This window comes from Zalophus californianus, chromosome 7 (assembly GCF_009762305.2).
Source record: "Zalophus californianus isolate mZalCal1 chromosome 7, mZalCal1.pri.v2, whole genome shotgun sequence".
NCBI classification, from domain to species: domain Eukaryota; kingdom Metazoa; phylum Chordata; class Mammalia; order Carnivora; family Otariidae; genus Zalophus; species Zalophus californianus.
This window is the reverse complement of record NC_045601.1, coordinates 119,115,487-119,133,437: the sequence shown is the minus strand read 5'-3', so window position 1 is coordinate 119,133,437 and position 17,951 is coordinate 119,115,487. Positions and strand designations below refer to the sequence as shown.

The following is a 17,951-nucleotide window of genomic DNA, read 5'->3' as shown; positions in this document are numbered from 1 at the left end:
CAGGAGCAATAAATACATTTTCGTTGCATAAAGCCATTGAGATTTTGGGGATGTTTATTACAGAAGCATAACCTAGCTTCTTTGGGTGATATACCATATTATGGATGTTACCAAAAATAAATGAAATAAAAGGTATGGAATTTCTGGGGACATAATAAGGTTTGGTTGTCTTCCTTTCAAAATCTCTTTCTTTCTTTCTGAAGAGTCAAGGGGGTACTCTTAACCGCCCAGAGCGCTTGATGAGCTGTTAAAGAGAACAGACATCCATTCAACTACAAAAGAAAGAAGAGGAAAGGATACAAAGCAACAAAGGGTAAGAAATATGACACAAAACAAGGAAGAGAAACAAAGTGAAAAAGAGGATGCCTGCGACCCAGGCAGAGGTGATTCTAAGACAACTGATGAGGCCAATGGAAACTGTATCTGTTTGAGAGGTTCAGCCCAACCCCAGGCAAGCAATGCCGTCTGGGTTGGTAGCTGAACAAACAAGCTGCATTGGTTCCTGGTCATCCATCCATCAGTCTTGGCACCCAGTGTTTACTGAGCACCTGCTGTGTGCCTGGCAGTGTGCTTGTGCTGGGTTTAGGGAGCTAAGTACGACCCAGTGCTGGCCGCTGCTTTCAAGAATCCCCCAATCAGTTGTGAAACAGTCACATGAAGAACTGGGATAAAATCTGCCCTGTGCCATGATGGAAGTGCCTTCAAGGAACCAAGCCCTGCACAGGAGAGTGAAGAAGGACTTTCTGGAAGACATGAAACTAAGGGTCTTGAAGAATAACTAGCAGTTGGCAAAGGCAGGGTGGGTGAGGGCATGCTGGGCAGAAGGGTAACGGGGGCCAGGGGGTGGAAGTGAGAAGCTGCAGGTAGTTTGGGGTTGCTAGAACCTTGATGAGAGGCAGTGGGCATCAGGATATGAGGCTGGAGAGGAACTCAAGGGCCTATCTCAGGGGCTTGAAAGCTTTCACTGGGTTGGCTAGGGCAGATTTGGGTAGTTAAGCAGAGAAGTGACATGGTCAGATTTTAGCTGAATTTCTCTGCCTGCTGTGTGGACAGTGGATTCGGGGCAGAATCTCTTTTTGTGAGATCTCTTGGGATTAGACTGAATGCCCAGCCCAGGTCCTGGAAGTGCACAAGATGGTCTCTCGAATAATCCGCCTAGCCAGGGCTTGATGAGTGCTGCCATGAGCTGGGCAGTGTTCTGCGTGCCCATGTGCTCTATGTTGAGTAACTACTCCCCCTCCTGACAACACTGTGATGAGCGTATTCTTATCACCCCCATTTTAAAAAAAGATTTTATTTATTTATTTGAGAGAGAGAGAGGGCATGAGACAGGGGAGGCTCAGAGGGAGAAGCAGACTCCCCACTGAGCGGGGAGCCTGATGAGGGCTCGATCCTGGGACTACGGGATCATGACCCGAGTCTCCTGGAACTCTTGGATCATGACCTGAGCCAAAGGCAGACGCTTAACCAACTGAGCCACCCAGGCGCCCTCTTATCATCCCCATTTTGACCACCAGGAAGCTGGGCGCCGTGAGGTTCAGCTATGACTCCCTGTCCCAGGGCTGCTAAGCAGCACAGTGGCATTGCAGTGCAGGCTGCCTGGCTCCGATCAGCCTGTACCCACTCTCCCTCCAGCCTCTTCGGGGTCTGCTGCTGTCAGGAAGGCCCTCAAAGAAGCCTACTTTGGTTGGGCATCCTGCTTCAAGTTTATGAAATCTTCCACAGAGATGACCTCATTTAAGCCTTGCAACAGTAACTTCTGTGAGGTAGGTAGTGTTATTCATAGCTAAGAAAACTGACCAAGGAAATCGAATGATTTGTCAAAGGTCAGGAGTTAGGGGGCAGAGCGCCAGCTCAGACTTGCATCTTCCAAGCCAGGAGTCCAGGGTCAGGTCTCACGCTCATTTGTCAGTCAAGACTCTGGCCAGCCTCATGTTGTGTGGTTGTGTGGTTCAAAGGTCAGAACACTTCCACTCCTACTGCCTTCTATCCAGGAAAATGCTTTTCTGAACTGAGGGAAGGAGTCACAGAGAAATGTGTTGTTGGCTTCGGCTTCCTATGGTTGGGCAATGGCTTCCGCCGTCCGGATCAGGTGACGTCAGCGGTCTGGATTTCTGCCAGTTTTCTCCTGCCCACGAAACAGACTTCCAGCCAGGGCTCCCAGCCGTCTCTGGCTTCCTGGAGCAGCAGACCTCTCAATTTGCAGTGAGAGACTGAAAATCAGATCTCAGGGAAGGTTTCACTATGGGGAAGGAGGTAAAAACGCGGGAGAGGAGTTGAGAAGACACTGTCTAGGGATGAGCGTGGAGTCCCCCCACCTGAGGTCTGAGGTTTCTCTTCCAGCATGAGGGCAGGAGCCAATGATCGCACTGGGAGGTTTAACTGTGACCAAGAGGGACACCTGGGTGGCTCAGTCTGTTAAGCGTCTGCCTTCGACTTGGTCATGATCCCAGGGTCCCGGGATCGAGTTCGGCATTGGGCTCCTTGCTCAGTGGGGAGCCTGCTTCTCCCTCTGCCTCTGCCGTTCCCCCTGCTTGTGCTCTCTCTCTGACAAGTAAATAAATAAAATCTTAAAAAAAAAAAAAAAGACTGTGACTAAGAGTCTTAAATAAGTTGGGGGTGGAGGGGAAGAAAGGCAGGCAAAGCTAAGGAAATCTGGAAAAAATTACACACGGAGATACAAACACAGAAGGTCAAACATAGGCCAAGAATAAAATGTTGATCCCAATCCTCATGCACTTTTTTGTGGATAACTAAGTCTTGAACAAATCAGTAATGCAGGAATATAAACAGCCCTCATTCCTTTTTTTTTTTTTAATTCTGAAAGTATACCAGTTATAAAAAATCTGAAAAATAGACACATGAATTAAAGTAGGAAGTTAAAGTGTCCCTCCACCATCCCGAACTTCACTCTCCAAACCTGGTTCATAAATGTTACACACTTTAGCCATTCTTTCACCCAATATTGATCTCATTTAATCCTCACAACAACCCTATGGGGTAAGAATTACTACTATGCCTTTATTATTATTATTATTATTATTATTATTATTATTGAGAGAGAGAATGCATGCATGCAATTGGGATGGGAAGGGCAGAGGGAGAGGGGGAGAGAGAATCCCAAGCGGACTCCCCGCCCAGCGCGGATCCCCACGTGGGGCTCGATCTCACAACCCTGAGATCATGACCTGAGCTGAAATCAAGAGTCGGATGCTTCACCCACTGAGCCATGTGGGCGCCCTGCCTTTGTTTCTATCTTTAATTGTAGTAAAATATACATAACATAAAATCGACCATATTAGGGATCCTGGTGGCCACCGGAGGTGAGTGGCCATCATGGCTTTCTGCCTAGCTGACCCGCTGGCAGCCGGTGCTGCAGCTTTATGAGCGGATGCTGTGCCACCACAAGTCGTGGTGCATTCATGGGGACAAATACTGGTCCTTTGGTTGTTTGACAAGAAGCCAATGTGAGGAATCTAAGAATGAAAAGGATTTGGGGAAGACCGCCCAGCTGCTGACAGAGGCGGACGAAGAATTCTGGCACAGTCGGCCTCCACCACCAGGTACCGTCCCTAACCCTCCCGTGGGAGCCTCCCCGGAGAGATAGGGGTGTTACAAGGCTCCTCGTGGCGCATAGATGACTGGCATCCTTCTGCGAAAGCCACGTATTGGGATTTCTTTGCCAAGAGAGCCGTGGAAGACACTGTGGAGGGAAAGCTGGGCACGAGTGGCTAAGGCAGCTGTGCCTGGGGTCCTAAGGCTGCAGCTCGGCCCCTTGCCTGAAAAGAGGATTGTATGTTTTTTCTCCTTGTATATTCTTGCCTCTTCTAGTGTAGATTAATTGACCATATATTTATTCATGTCTGGTTTATTTCTGGGCTCTCTATTCCGTTCCATGACCTGAGTCTATTTTTGTGCCAGTACCGTACGATTTTGATCACTACAGCTTTGTAGCACATCTCGAAATGTGAGATGGTGATGCCTCCAGCTTTGTTTTCCTTTCTCATAATTGCTTTCACTTGTGCTTTGTTTCTTTTTATTGCCAAATACTATTCCATGCTGGGGATGTATATACCACAGTTTATATAACCATTCGTCAATTGATGAACTTTTGTGTTGCTTCTACATTTTGGCTATCATGAATAATGCTGGCATGAACATTCATGTACAAGAATGTCTGTGGATATATGTTTTCATTTTTCATGGGTATATGCCTGGGAGTGGAACTCCTAGGTCATATGGTACCTCTGTTTAACCTTTTGAGGAACTTCCAGATTATTTCTAAATTGACTGCTCTGTTTGACATCCCACTAGCAGTATATAAAGTTCCCATTTCCCCAATCTGTCTTTTTGATTCTAGCCATTTTAGTGGGTATGAAGTGGTATCTCATTATCGTTTATCTTTGCATTTACCTGATGACTAATGATGTTGAGCATCTTTTTATGTGCTTTTTGGCCGTTTGTATATCTTTGGAGAAATGTTTATTCAGATCCTTTGCCCATGTTTTGAGTTGTAAGAGTTCTTTTTTAAAAGATTTTATTTTATTTTATTTTTAAGATTTTATTTATTTATTTGACAGAGAGAGACACAGCGAGAGAGGGAACACAAGCAGGGGGAGTGGGAGAGGGAGAAGCAGGCTTCCCGCTGAGCAGGGAGCCCAATGCGGGGCTCGATCCCAGGACCCTGGGATCATGACCTGAGCTGAAGGCAGACGCTTAATGACGAAGCCACCCAGGCGCCCCAAGATTTTATTTTATTTTAACTTTTTTAAGGATTTATTTATTTATCTGTCAGAGAGATAGAGAGAGAGAACACGAGCGGGGGGGGTGGGGTGGGTGTGCAGAGGGAGAAACAGTCTCCATGCTGAGCAAAGATCCTGATGTGGGACTTGATCCTAGGACCCTGGGATCATGACCTGAGCTGAAGGCAGACGCTTAACCAACTGAGCCACCCAGGCATCCCAGAGTTGTAAGAGTTCTTTATGTAGTCTAGATATAAGCCACTTATCAGATATGTGATTTACAAGCATTTTATATCATTCTGTGGGTCATCTTTTCATTTTCTTGATTAGTGTCCTTCGAAGCACAAAAGTTTAAATTTTGTTAAAGTCCAATTTATCTGTTTTTTCTTTTGTTACTTGTGCACTTGGTGTCATATCCATGAAGCCATTACCTAATTCAAGGTCGCAAAGATTTATGCCTATATTTTCTTTTAAGAGTTTAATAGTTTTGGCTCTTACGTTTAGGTCTTTGATCTAATTTTGACTCAATTTTCATATATGGCACGAGGTGGGGATCCAACTTCTTTCTTTTGCATGTGGATATCTAGTTGTCCCAGTATTAGTACACCTTTTTACAGATGAATACATTGTAAACTCCATGAAAAAAAGGACAGTGCCAGTTTTGCTCACCTTTGTCTCCTCAGGATTCATTTAGACCCTGACATATAAGATGCTCCATAAATATAGGTGGAGTGAATGAATATATGAGTGACTGAGACTTAGAGAGTTTAAATAACTTGCATGGGTCAGTCATTTGGAAAATGGCCCTTCATGATTCAAATCCAAGGTTTCCCTTTCAGTTCTAATAAAGAATTTTTGTGCTTCCAAGTTTCCAAAACTGTCTCAGGTTACCAAAAGCTCTTTATCACAAGAAACCAGATTTCCTCAAAGTTTCCTTTGATGCCCCCTCTGTATCATTCGGATAATTCCATTGTTTGTGAATAGCCACACTTCTCAAACTAGTGAGCCTCCTCTTCCTTCCACTCTGACTCCCCTCCTCTCTCCACCCTTCCCAGCCACTGAGACAAAGACTCCACTTCCTTCTTTGGTGGTTTTATAGCTGGAAAGCTCTTCTAGATATCTGACCACAGCCTTCTGCTGCACAATTTTACCATAAATCCCCGTGAGTGTTAGGTGTAACCGTTTATTATGGGACCTGGTTTGGTGTGGGAGGCATTTTGGCTGTGCAGAAAGCTTTATGAGCTCTGCACTGTGTGAAGTACAGTTCTGGTGAAGCCCCCTGCCCTTGCTCCAGTCCTGACATGGTTATCCCTTCATGGACCATGGTTTCTGATTCGGGGTATAGCTTACCATGACGTGGTTATCCCTTCATGGACCATGGTTTCTGATTCGGGGTATAGCTTACCATGACGTGGTTATCCCTTCATGGACCATGGTTTCTGATTCGGGGTATAGCTTACCATCTCAGAGGAGAATGAAGCCAGGTGGCATAAGCCCCAGGTTCTAAAACATTTTGATGGACTCACCTCTTTTGGGATGAGGCTCTTCCAGGAGAGCCTGGAAGAGAAAAAGCTTTGCTCCTCAAAGCTTCCCCAGTTAAAGCCAAGACTGGTGAGAGAGTGGGGCTGAATTACCAGCCCCCACCCTGACAGTGTTGAGTTTGGGCTCCCCCTGTTGGACCCCTTGGAAAATAATTATGTGAACTACAGGAAAAAATCAAGACAAGGGTGGGCACAAAAGAAAGAATATTTATGGAGAGTTTGCTATATATTAGGCATTTCATTTAGGCATCTCATTTCATTCTTAAAGTGGTCCCACAGGTAGGTTTTATCAATCCTCTTTTGCAGAGTTGGAAGCTGAAGCTTGCCCAAGTTACACAAGGATTTGAACCCAGAGCTTTGACTCCCTAAAGTCCATACCTTTTCCAGTACTCTGAGCCAAGAGAGCCAGCAGGCAAAAATGGCCCACGAAGGTTCTTTCCTCCCTTCACTTTCACTGAATCTATTATTCGTTTTGTTGAGACATTTCCTGAGGCCCAAGAATGCCTTGAACAGTGGTGTGCTTCAGCCAGCTCAGACCAACTGGTGAGAGCAATTGTTAAACTGTTACAAGCTGGTTGTTAAACCATTGTAGTTGGAAAAGGGTCATGGTGGAAGGGAATATTTACATCATGGAAACTGGTAACCTTTACAAATCAGGGATTCTACTCCCCTAACCACTCATACTGGTTTATCAGCACACCATTGTAACTGAACTCTCCTCTGAGGTCACAAATGCCCTAACAGAGCATTAACTTTGAGGCCTTGAGTGAGAGCCTGAGATGACAGGGCCTACCCCCAGTGGTCACAAACTTTCAGCTGCAGGCTGAGGAAAGGATACACACATCAGTTGGAAAAATGAGAACATGTGTACACGTGGGAGAGAGAAAAGAGGCTGTAGAATATTGGTTATTCACATGTAAACAAAATACCAACGTTTTTAATCATGGGGATTTCCGGGGGGAGGGCTGGTGACTTGTCATTCAGAGTTCTTTTCTTTCAGAGCAATGGAAGAGGAGATCCAGTTCTTGTGGGAACTAGAAAAGTGCCCTGGATGGAGGGTGGGGGGCTCTGCACAACACAGAAGAGGGGAGATCTCGGTTGTGAAAGGAAAGGCAACTTTGAGCTTCTAGGTCTTGAGGTGGGAGGCAGTTTGTAGACCACATTCCTGACTCTGAGACTACAGTTGGGATCCTTTTACTTGCCCCGTGATGACCTTCCTCCATCAAGGCCCCCAGATTACCCAGGGCTACAGGAGTCTGTGAAGAGCAAAACAACTCCAAGCATCAGGAGAACAAATCTCCAGAACCAGCTCTGGGTGCTTTTGGGTCATCTCCATTTGAGGACTGGAGTCGGGGGCCATTCTTGGCTGGTCTGGATGCTACAAAGAAAGAGCCATCTCCCATAATAAAAGAAGAGGAACATCCTAGGGGGTGCAGTTGGAGGGAGCATCTCCACGGGCAGGGGAAGGGACTTCGCAGCCCTGCCATGTCCCCACAAGTGTCCCTGTCCCTTTATGCTTGGGAGCAACCACATCAGCACTGAAAAGGCTCAGAATAATTAAATAATACTTCCCTAAAGGTCTAGAGTTAAGAAAAGGAAATCAAAGAATTGAGTAGCAGGCAACCAGATAATCTGATTCACAAGACACGGCTGATTTATCTTCAGCCCACAGACAACTGCAGGAATTGCTCCTCCTTTGCTCCTAGCTTGCTGCCTCCATCTCAAAAGAAGCTCCCTGAGTCTAAGGGGAGAAGGAATCCCCCTGCACATTCTCACCCATGTCTGCTTAAGGCTCCCATTCTGAGTTCCAGGTCCCTGCCCTTGGACCCAGCTCACTTATGCCTGCCTGATGCCAGAATAGGCATCTCTAAGAGATCCTGCCTGCATGTGACCTTAGCCCCCAGGGCACAGCAGGTAACCCCCCTACAGTGAGGGGTAGAGGGGGGTGTTGTCCTTTGTTCCAGGTGTTGAGACTCTCTTGAGGTTCAGCCTAGGGCTAGAGATTGTGATCAAAGAGACACCGGGATTGGATCGGCCAGAGCTAGGACACTGATGTGATTTTTAGGATTAATTAGCCCTTTTGACGGGGCAAGCTTCCACCCGTTGGTATAGCTCCCGGGCTGGGCGGGCCTGGGCAGACCTCACTGTCAAGGCAGACACCCGAAGGTGTGTGTGCAGAGGGAGGGAGGCTTGAACTCAGAGGCTGCCACTTTCTGTTAGGCAGAGATTAGCACCCTGAGGCACAGATAATATAATCAGCTAACTCCTGGCTGGTAAAATACCTTCTCTAACCTTTGAGGGAGCCTGCTCCCACTGCTTGTTCACATCCATTCCTTCAACACATATTAAGTTTCTCTTAGGTGCCAGGTGCGACCCAAGACACTGGATATAGCAGTGAACAGGACAGCCATCTCGCCCCCATGGAGGTCACAGGACAACGGGGTAAAAGATACTGAACAAATAATGAAAGGGTGATGAGTGCTATGAAGGAAAAGTGTAGGGTGTAGTGAGGTTCCGAATTAGCAGGAGGCTCCACGAGGGCAGGGACCATGCCTGACCTGTGGACTAGTGCCAGGTTGGCATGCAGTAGGCATGGACACGTTTGGTTGAGAGGATGAAGGAGTCTAGCTGAATAAAGGGTGTGTGTGTGTGTGTGTGTGTGTGTGTGTGTGTGTGTGTGTGTGTGTTGTGTGGTTAACCCTCCTTTACTTCAGCTTGGTAAGCAGCTTTTATAAAACTGCTGATGCTCTGTGTAATTAATGAGAGGTAAGAGAGTGATAATAATGAGATGTGCACCACTAGGGGCAGCTTGCTAATAGAACAAGCCCTGACACAGATTCTTTCCCACCTGAGTTTGAACTCTGAATCTACCACATACTAGCTATAAGAATCTGAGCAAGCTGCCCACGTTTCCTGGGCCTTGTTTCTTTAAATTCTCTCTCCACATTGTAAGTATACAAGACGATGTATATAAACTGGAATGTTATGGTATTACCATAGCATTCACACTGTAACTATTACTGTAATATAACTATCATAAATAGTACAGTATTATATAGGGTATAACTAGAGCTAATATCATAACTGTTAATATAATTAATAGCTATAATACTTGGTAGTTACTGCTTATTCATGTACACCAAGCTTATATCCAAAAGGACTTTGGTAGTTAAAAGACATAAACACGATAAATCTGGATTTGATAGACAAGAGTAGAGTCATAAGTCAAGGAGGAAGGGAGGAGAGGGTGTGTATGCAGTGCTAGGGAATATCTGTGTAGAGAGAGGATGGGCCCTTGGAAAGTGAATCAGAAGTCTTTCCTTTTGGGGAAGGGCCAATATGCTTGGTGTGGGGGCAGTCTTACCAACCTTCCTCCCCCCAAGACAATCTCATTCCAGGGAGTTCAGAATTTTTTAAAACCCGTTTGCAGAAAGTTCTGATTGAGGGCTACTGCAATGAAAGGGAGATTGATGTGTATTCACCCAGTGGCCATGTTTGCAGAAAGGATAGCAGAACCTTTTGACCTTTATAAGAGGCACCAGGGATCTTTGCATGTCTCCAGATTAGATGATACATAAATACTTATCCAGATTTTCTGGACCTTTCCCAAATGCATTTATGTTGAGAAGCTGCTAGTTTCCTGTTTACAGTCTCTTTACCACGAGTTAACTGCTCTTCCTACTTTCACTTAAGTTTTGTATCTTGCTCTGTGAGAAACTTTGAGCTGCCTGAAAGTATTTCCTGAAATTGCTTCACAAGTCTCTTTTCAAATATCTGCATTTATTGAGGATTAATAAAGCTAAGCTGCCATCAAGATCAAAATGCCTGTCTTTATTCATGAGAGACAGAAAGAAAGAGAGAGAGAGAGAGAGAGGCAGAGGGAGAAGCAGGCTCCCCGCTGAGCAGGGAGCCCGATGCAGGACTCGATCGCAGGATCCCAGGATCCCTGGGATCATGACCTGAGCTGAAGGCAGATGCTTAACCATCTGAGCCACCCAGGCGCCCCTGTTGAATGCTTTTATATGGGAGGAGGGGGAGGGTGGGGGGCTGAGAGGGAATAAGAGAGGTGGCCTTGTTATGTAGACTCTTCCTCTGACAGCAAAGAGCCAGTTGGAGGGAGCTGTTCCAACTCTAGTTCTGGGCTCTGAAGTGGTCTTTACTTACAACAGCAGCAATGCCTAGGCTCAGACCAATGGGGAAACATCCTGGAATTTAGGAGCCTCAGATATTCTTTTTCAGAGTCCCCCAAATGTCTCATTTAAAAAAAATGAGTTTATGTTTTTGTGAATCAGGATTGAAATAAAGGCCATACATTATTATATTGGTTATTTTTATGTTTCTCTTAATGCATAAGTTCTCTCACCCATTCTGTTTTACCCCTCGTAATGCATTTGTTAAAGAAACTGTGTTGTTGTCGTTTGATTGTTTTATTTTTGTCCTATAGAATTTCCCTCAGTCTGTGTTTGGCTTATTTTGCAGGATTCACAAGAGAATGTTGTGAACTTCCGACAGGAGGTGCATAATGTCAACTTGTCTCTCTTTTGGTTATGTTATCAGGTATTGACTAATCCATGATTTTCTTAGTGGTTGCAAATTGGTGGTATTGGAATTCTACCACTCTGTTCTTCATTTACTACCTGGACTATTTCTGTAAGAGAAATTCCCTCATCAGCCATGTGATCAGGTATGGTTCCTATAGGAAGGGCAGGATAAATGTTGATTTCTCTTTATGACCAGTTTTCAAATTATTGAGTTGGCTGCCTACAAATCTCCAAATGTGACGAATTAAAAAAATCATTATGAAGTCATGGGTTTATTTTTATTTTTTTTTAAAGATTTTATTTATTGATTTGACAGAGAGAGACACAGCGAGAGAGGGAACAGAAGCAGGGGGAGCGGGAGAGGGTGAAGCGGGCTTCCCGCTGAGCAGGGAGCCCGATGCGGGGTTCAATCCCAGGACCCTGGGATCATGACCTGAGCCGAAGGCAGACACTTAATGACTGAGCCACCCAGGTGCCCTGAAAGTCATGGGTTTAAATATACTTGATCTATTTCAGTTTATTGCAATCCATTGCAATTATTATTCTTACGAATGCTTCAGTTGTCTCATCTTTGGCAAGTGGGAGTCTCACCTCCCTTTGATATGGTCCTAAGATACTTTGATAGCTTCTTGAGTTTTTTGTTATGATGAGCTATCCAAGCACATCTTGTTTATTTCCTTCTCTAAGCTGAGAACCAAACATTTCTTTAAGGTTTCCATCAATGGGAAATTGCAAGTAGAGGCCACAGTCTGGGTGGTAGGGACGTTCATTGCTATTGGGTTGATCCTTGTTTTCAAGGACCTTCTGGTGGACAGGAAATACAAGCATATATGTTTTCACATAAAGTAATTCTTTATTTATACTAACACTTTTGGTTCAAATAGAGACTCCCACTATTTTACATGACTTCGTCTTAGATCTGCTCTTTCTCCTAACCAAGTATCTCAGTTCCCAAACACACCAACATTTGTGTTATCTTTCCATATTATCACCATTAATTGATTAATTGTTAATCAATTAATATAAAAATGAAACCCACTTTTCAATTCTTTTTGTCCTTAGGGTATATCTCACTAGGTATATACACTCAAGTTAGTGTTTAGTGTTCAAATTTGTTTGAAATTGTTCTCTGTGATTATACCACTAACTCACAGATAGATTTTGTTTTATTTCTTTTGCTTTTTAGGAAAAGTTTTTTTTTTTTTTAAGATTTTATTTATTTATTTGACAGAGAGAGAGACACAGCAAGAGCAGGGACACAGCAGGGGGAGTGGGAGAGGGAGAAGCAGGGATTCCCGATGTGGAGCTCGATCCCAGGACCCTGGGATCATGACCTGAGCCGAAGGCAGACGCTTAACGGCTGAGCCATCCAGGCGCCCCAGGAAAAGTTTTTTGTTTTTTTTTTAAGATATTTATTTGAGATAGATAAAGAGCATGAGCAGGGGTGGGAGGGAGGGGCAGAGGTGGAGGAAGAAGCAGATTCCCCGCTGAGCAGGGAGCCCAATGTGGGGCTCAATGCCAGGACCCCAGGATCATAATGTGAGCCAAATGCAGACACTTAAGCGACTGAGCCATCCAGGCGCCCCTAAAGAGAGCTTTTTAAGTTAAAGTTAATTTTTTTGTAATTATTTAAAATATTTACATAGCTTCAAAGTCAGATCTAAAAACAAAATGTATCAGAAAAACCTAGTTTCTATCTCTATCTCCTCTATTCAATTTCCTCCTTCTCCCACAGACATTTTAAAGATTTATCTTAGTCTCTCATTGTTAAAAAAAAAAAATATATATATATATATATTCATTTATTCTTGGATATATAGTAGCATTCTATGTGATTTTCCCCACCTTTCATTTAAAAGATTATTATTATTTTATTGAGATATTTACATACAGTTCCAGACAATATATGGTAATGGTCTCTCCATGGCAGTCTGTAGAGACTTTTTTTTTAAAGATTTTATTTATTTACTTGAGAGAGAGAGAGAGCAAGCACAGAGGGAGAGTGAGAGAGAGAAGCAGACTCCCCACTGAGCAGGGAGCCCAACTCAGGGCTTGATCTCAGGGCCCTGGGATCATGACCTGAGCCGAAGGCAGACACTCAACTGACTGAGCCACCCAGGCGCCCCTATAGTGACATTTTTTTATTCCTTTTTTTTTTTAATTCTCCATAGTACTTCATGTTTAATTCAACCAGTTCTCTATTGTTGTACATTTGGATTGTTTCTATGCTTTTACTATTACAAACAGGGCTGCAATAAATAGTCTATGTAAACATTTTTCCATATTTTTGCCCTTAATTTTTTGGGATAGATTCTGAGAAGTGGTATTGCTGAACCAAAGAGGAAATGCATATGTAATTTAAAAAAACATATATATATTCAAATATAGTTGGAATTGCCAACCAAATCCCCTCCATAGGGGTTGCCTCCTTCTGCATTCCCACCAACAGTGTAATAGAATGCCTGTTTCCCCTCAGCTTTGCCAACAAAGTGTGTTGACAAATTTTTGGATTTTTGTCAATCTGATAGGTAAAAAATACTACTTTAGTATAGTTTTGATTTGTATTTTTCTTATTAGAAACAAAGTTGAACATATTTTTATATGTTATGGAGCCCTTTACATTTCTTTGTGTGAACTGTTTGTTCATGTTTCTTCCAAATTTTTTTAAGTTTTTTAAAAATTTATTTAAGTAATCTCTACACCCAACATGGGGCTCAAACTTATAACCCCAAGATCAAGAGTTGCATACTCTTTCGACTGAGTCTGCCAGGTGCCCTGTTCTTCCAGTTTTTTTTTCCGAAGACTTATCCATTTATTTGAGAGAGAGAGAGAGAGAGAAAACATGCATGTGCATGGGTTGGGGAAGGGGCAGAGGGAGAGAATCTCCAGCGGACTCACTGCTGAGCATGGAGCCCCATGTGGAGGATCTATGAAATTGTGACCCAAGCTGAAACCAAGAGGTGGACAGATGCTTAACTGACTGAGCCACCCAGGTGTCTGTTCTTCAAACTGAGTTTGTAGGGGCAGAAAAAATGTCCCTTCTTCTTTCTAGGCTCTTTGGCTGGTCTAATAATTAAATTGACCTAAATTAAAGAAGAAAAACAAATTTTGTACATACGAGAGCCCAATAAAAATATGATATTCCAAGATAGTCAGGCAACTGAGGCTTATATGCTGGCCTAAGCTAAGGAATGGAACAGGGGCTTCGGGCTTCACAGGGGAGGGGGACAATTCATAGGAAGATAAAAAGAACAGATGTTTGGTAGTCATATGTTTGCCTTGCCGAGCAGGTAAATTTTTCAGGCAAAAAGTTACCAGGGCACCTGGCTGGCTCAGTTGGTAGAGCGTGTGACTCTTGATCTTGGGGCTGTGAGTTTGAGCCCCACGTTGGGTGTAGAGATTACTTGAAAAACAGAAATTATCTTTGGTAATAACTCTGTTGGTGGTTCAGAACCCTATCTAAGTTCTTTTAGGCAGTTGAAGGAGAGGTAAAAAGCTTTTCCTGAGTCTGCTGGGTGTCGATTACCTTCAGATCAAAATAATTCACATGCCAAAGTGGCACATTTTGGGGTGGCCTATTCTGATCCCCTTAAAGTCCTTGGTTCTTTTCCCTCTAATTTTAGAAGTGCTTTATATATTAGGGATGTTAGCCATTTGTCTGTGACATGTTTGTCATTTTACTGTGCTCATGGTAATATTTTCCTTAAGAAAGTGTTTGCTTCTACATTTTTTAAAAAAGATTTCATTTATTTATTTGACACAGAGAGAGAGAACATGATCGGGGGGGTGGGGGGCGCGGAGAGGGAGAAGCAGTCTCTGCACTGAGCAAAGAGCCTGATGTGGGACTCGATCCTAGGGCCCTGGGATCATGACCTGAGCGGAAGGCAGAAGCTTAACTGACTGAGCCACCCAGGTGCCCTGTTTTTAAATTTTTATGTAGTTAAATTTATCAATCTTTCTCTTCAATTGAAGCTGGATTTTTAGCCATAGTTATGAAAGTCTTCTCTACTCTCAAGTTATAGAGAAATTCTGCCATTTTTTCCTTTGGTACTTCTATAGTTTCAATTTTTTTTTTAAGATTTTATTTATTCATTTGACAGAGAGAGACACAGCAAGAGAGGGAACGCAAGCAGGGGGAGTGGGAGAGGGAGATGCAGGCTTCCCGCTGAGCAGGGAGCCCAATGCAGGGCTCAATCCCAGGACCCTGGGATCATGACCTGAGCCGAAGGCAGATGCTTAACGACTGAGCCACCCAGGCACCACTATAGGTTCAATTTTTTAAAAAGATTTATTTTTTTATTTGAGAGAGAGAGAGTGCGCAAGCAGGGGAGAGGGGCAGAGGGAGAGGGAGAGGGGAGCCCGATGCAGGGCTGCATCTCACAACCCTGAGGTCACGACCTGAGCTGAAACCAAGAGTCAGATGCTCAACCGATTGAGCCACCCAGGTGCCCTGCTATAGTTTCAATTTAAAAAATATATCCTATGTAGAAGTTATCATTTTGTATGCTATGATAAATGGATCAAATTTATTTTTTTATGTAGAGTCTCAGATTTGCTATCATTAGCCCTCTTCCCTCCCTCCCTTCAGCTTGCCTTTTCCTGGACATTGTATTCTTTTCTAGGTTTGCCAACACTGGACATGGATCAAAATAAACATCTGTTCAACTCCCTGCACTTGTTCCATTTTGTTGCCTGTTTTTCTTTCCTGGACTCTGTGATTTCTGCACAGTGTTTTTCCAGCAGCTCAAGGGAGTGATGACCTTTCGGGCTTTAGGAAGAGTGGGCTGAAGATCTGTCCAGAGAGTGATTCAAGCTGGAGCAGGTCCTGCAGAGGCCGCTCTGCTGGAGGTGAAAGTGGCTTTATGGGAGCAGGGCGAAGGTGCTCACTCAAGAGCACTTGGGAGGGAGTTCCGTTGTTAATGACCCACGTTTCCTGTCCCCACATACTTTCTGCTCTTGTTTCTATGTTAGGAAGTGTCAGTTTTCTAACTGGAGAAGACTGGAGACAGAGGGAAGAGAAGTGGACAGCAAAAGGGAGCAATGGGGTACGGAAATTGGAACCTCTCTTCCTCTGTGTTCACATGCTACCCGACATCTCTGTATCATTAATGCCAATTCCCACTCGCTATTTTTACAACCAACTGCCAGGTACTCTGCTAAATGGAGTAAAGCATCAAACTTGACCTGTTCATTGGCTGAGGTTGTTACTGCCAGAAAGGAAAAGAGGCTCAGAGTTAAGGTCACACGGTTGGTAAGTAGTAGGATTTCGGTCTGTATGACATCAAATTCCAGGCTTAATGCTCCTAAGTCCGTGGCCCCCATAATAAAAGGTTTATAATACCCTGTAGTTAGGTTTCCTTTTCAATCTGAGCCCTAGCCTCATCCCAACTCACTGCCCAGATCCCCTTAGCTCAGATGTGGGCACTGTGGTTGCCTCTAGACTGCGGCCCTCATGCTGGGTTGCAAGGTTCTGTGGTCAGGAGGGCCCCATGCTAGCCAGCTTTTATTCTGTTCCCAGCATGGTGTCTGGCCCTTGGCGGATACTGATTACATATCTGCTGGATGCTTGAATAGATGAAAAAGAAGGGGAAAGAGGAATGTGTGTGGGAGATTAAGGGGCAGGAGTAGAGAAGGCACAGAGGGAGAGAGGCAGATTTGGGGGTAAGATGGTGGGGCCTGAAGATGCTGGTGGCTGGAAGGGGCCCATGTTGCTGTTGTTTAGAAGCACAGACAAGATATCACTTGCAGCTTAAAGAGGATTTCAATTTTTTTTTAAAGACTTTTATTTATTTATTTGACAGAGAGAGACACAGTGAGAGAGGGAACACAAGCAGGAGGAGAGGGAGAGGGAGAAGCAGGGAGCCCGATGCGGGGCTCGATCCCAGGACCCTGGGATCATGACCTGAGCTGAAGGCAGACGCTTAATGACTGAGCCACCCAGGCGCCCCGGATTTCAATTTTTTAACAACTTGGTCATGAGGAAATGACCTAGACTGTGGGCCCAGGACTGAAGAGAGCTCCCCTCTTTGTGGCAGAATATGCACGTCTTCTTCCATCCTTCAGATTCTGAACATTTCCGTTCCACATTCAAACATCCTCAACTTTCATCCTCAGTCTTTCAACTGAGAAACAAAACATGCAGACACAAACCCTGACTGTATTCTACAAACAAGGTAAGGTGAAGAAGGTATTGAGCTCTGTCAGATGGCAAAGAACAGGGAAACACCCAAGTTACCTTCAGGGAAGCCCTTTTTCCGAGGCTACACAGGTGAGTAAGAAAAATAGGAAATGGCTCTTTTCCATCTTGCAAGATGGTGGGCGAAACAGCTGAGAAGCTGGATGCTAAGAAGAAACCTGAAGCCAAGAAGGCCGATGCTGGTGGCAAGGTTATGACAGTAACCTCCAGGCTAAAATACCAAAGAAGGGGAAGACCCCCTGCAGCCGATACCCTGTCTCAGTCCAAGGCTGAGACATCCCCCACCGGGTGTGTATTCCAGAAGAGCTCTGTGCAAGAGGAAGTAGTCAGCAGCTAAATCCAGGATTGAAAAGAAAAAGGAGAAGGTTCTTGCTATTGTCACAAAACCAGCTGGTGGGGACAAGAATGGTGGTACCCAAATGGTTAAACTTTGCACAAGGCCTAGGTATCATCCTACTGAAGATGTGTCTCAAAAGCTGTTGAGCCGTGCAAAAAAACCTTTCAGCCAGCATGTGAGAAAACGGAGAGCTGGTGTCACTCCTGGGACCATTTTGATCATCTTCACTGGGCGCCACAGAAGAAGAGGGTGGTTTTCCTAAAGCAGCTGAGCTGTGGCTTGTTACTTGTGACCAGACCCCTGGCCCTCAATCCTCTGCGTAGAACACACCAGAGATTTGTCATTGCCACCCCCACCAAAACATCTCACTGATGCTTCAAGAAGAAGAAGCCATGTAAAGCTACACACAAGGAAGGTGAGTTCTTCAACACGGAGAAGGAGAAATGTGAAATTATAGAGCAGCGCCAGATTGATCAGGAAGCTGTGGACTCACAAATTCTGCCAAAAATCAAAGCTGTTCCTCAGCTTTGAGGCTGTTTCTGCTCTGTGTTTTCTCTTACAAACGGAGTTTATCCTCACAAACTGGTGTTCTAA

The 17,951-nt window shown here is 44.5% G+C and overlaps 1 long non-coding RNA gene and 1 pseudogene across 1 annotated transcript; both read left to right on the top strand.

Annotated features, from left to right (window-relative positions):
• The first annotated feature begins 15,573 nt into the window (after positions 1 to 15,573).
• On the top strand, positions 15,574 to 16,048 carry LOC113927298. Its single transcript, XR_003521576.1, has 3 exons — positions 15,574 to 15,672; positions 15,796 to 15,869; positions 15,973 to 16,048. It is a non-coding gene; the product is annotated as an uncharacterized LOC113927298 (long non-coding RNA).
• Positions 16,049 to 16,840: 792 nt separating this feature from the next.
• On the top strand, positions 16,841 to 17,951 carry LOC113927296 (annotated as a pseudogene).